The sequence below is a fragment of the Mus pahari genome, chromosome 13 (assembly GCF_900095145.1).
Source record: "Mus pahari chromosome 13, PAHARI_EIJ_v1.1, whole genome shotgun sequence".
Taxonomy (NCBI): Eukaryota; Metazoa; Chordata; class Mammalia; order Rodentia; family Muridae; genus Mus; species Mus pahari.
Genome location: NC_034602.1, coordinates 45,061,433 through 45,063,459, shown reverse-complemented (window position 1 = coordinate 45,063,459; position 2,027 = coordinate 45,061,433).

Below are 2,027 nucleotides of genomic sequence, written 5' to 3'. Positions count from 1 at the left end.
TACATATGTAGCAGAAGATGGCCTAGTCAGCCATCATTGGGAAGAGAGGCCCCTTGGTCTTGCAAACTTTATATAACCCAGCACAGGGGAAGGCCAGGGCCAAGAAGTGGGAGTGGATAGGTAGGGGAGCAGGGGCAGGGGGAGGGTATGGGGCACTTTTGGGATAGCATTTGAAATGTAAGTAAAGAAAATATCAAAAAAAAAGAAAGAAAGAAAGAAAGAAAGAAAGAAAGAAAGAAAGAAAGAAAGAAAGAAAGAAAGAAAATGTTCTCACCCAATCCCCAGTTGATCAACCATCTAACAAAGCTATGAAACCCAGAGTATAGCAGGCAGCCACATCTGCCACTTTATGCTCTTCCTTACCTGCACACTGTAGGAGGCTGGCTGCCTCTCTGGCAGGAAGGACAACCAACAAATTCACTTTGTTTCTTTCTCTTTTTTTAATGATTTATTTATTTTATTTATACGAGTACACTGTTGTTATCTTCAGAGGGCATCGGATTTCATTACAGATGATTGTGAGCCACCATGTGGTTGCTGGGAATTGAACTCAGGACCTCTGGAAGAGCAGACGGTGCTCTTAACCACTGAGCCATCTCTCCAGGCCACAAGCTCACTTTCAAGGGCAGAGTCAGATAACACAAACCTGCTTTCCCCCCTTCCACCCTTCCCACAGTCCCCCTCCCTTGGGGAGGAGGGGAGAATTTGATAACAGAAAGACCATAAGATCTTGCTATTAGGGTATCCTTGCTATTTTTATTTTATTTTATTTTTTAAAGATAGATTTATTTATTTACTATTTATTATTATACTTATGTACACTGTAGCTGTCTTCAGATGCGTCAGAAGAGGGCATCAGATCTCATTATGGGTGGTTGTTAGCCACCATGTGTTTGCTGGGATTTGAACTCAGGACCTTCAGAAGAGCAGTCAGTGCTCTTACCTGCTGAGCCATCTCACCAGCCCCGCTATTTTTAATTATTAGACTGGTGCACAGAACCCAGGCATTCCTGACTCGGGCTCTGTCTCAGTTACATTTCTATAGCTGTAAAGAGACGCCATAGCCGAGGCAACTTAGAAAAGAAAGCATGAAATTTGGAGGCTCCCAGTTCCATGGAGTTAGATGGTCCATGATCATCATGGTGGGAAGCATAGCAGCAGGGACGAAGGAGCAGTAGCCAAGAGCTTATATCTAACCCACAAGCACAATATAGACAGAACTAACAGGAAAACTCATGGGGCTTTTAAAACCTCAATCCCACCCCCAGTGACACACCTTATCTAACAAGGCCACACCTCCTAATCCTTCCCAAACAGTTCTACCCACTGAGGGCCAAGCATTCAAATACATGAACCTATGGGAGCTACTCTCACTAAAACTACCATAAGGACACACAGAGCTTTTGTGAATGTCATAATGTAATGCAGATTGCATTCCAGAACCTAGGAAAAGAATGTCTGTGACCATTGAAGCCATTTAGACTCATTCTCCCTAAGCAGCTTGCTCCTTCTGGATCCTTCTATCACATTAAACATCACCCACCATCTCAGAACTGTGTCCACCCCCACCCCCAACTACACTATAAAAGGTACAAAGAGCTTCCCTGGGAGATGTTTTCTTTATCTTCTGAGACTAGCTGAATAAGACAATGGCCCTTTAAGGATTTGACACCAACCAGAACTGTAAATTATACCCTCGGTGCCTCTTAGAAGCTCAAGACAAAACACTCCACAGAGAGACAATAAACAAACACTATTTCTTTCTAGCACCCTTCCCCTCTAATAACATACATTCCTTGGTTTTTCAGCTTCCAGTTTGCCTGCATCACTGTTACTGTGTGAGACACAGCACCAGCTGAGATGTGAAGCACATGCTCAGAAGCAATTATGATGGAGGATAGAGATGTAACTCAGAAGTAGAGCAATCACCTACCAAGCCCGAAGCTTGGGTTTTCAATTCTAATCCATTGGTCTACCTGTCTGTCACTATACCATGTAGTTTTTATCACAATTGCTCTGTAGTACAG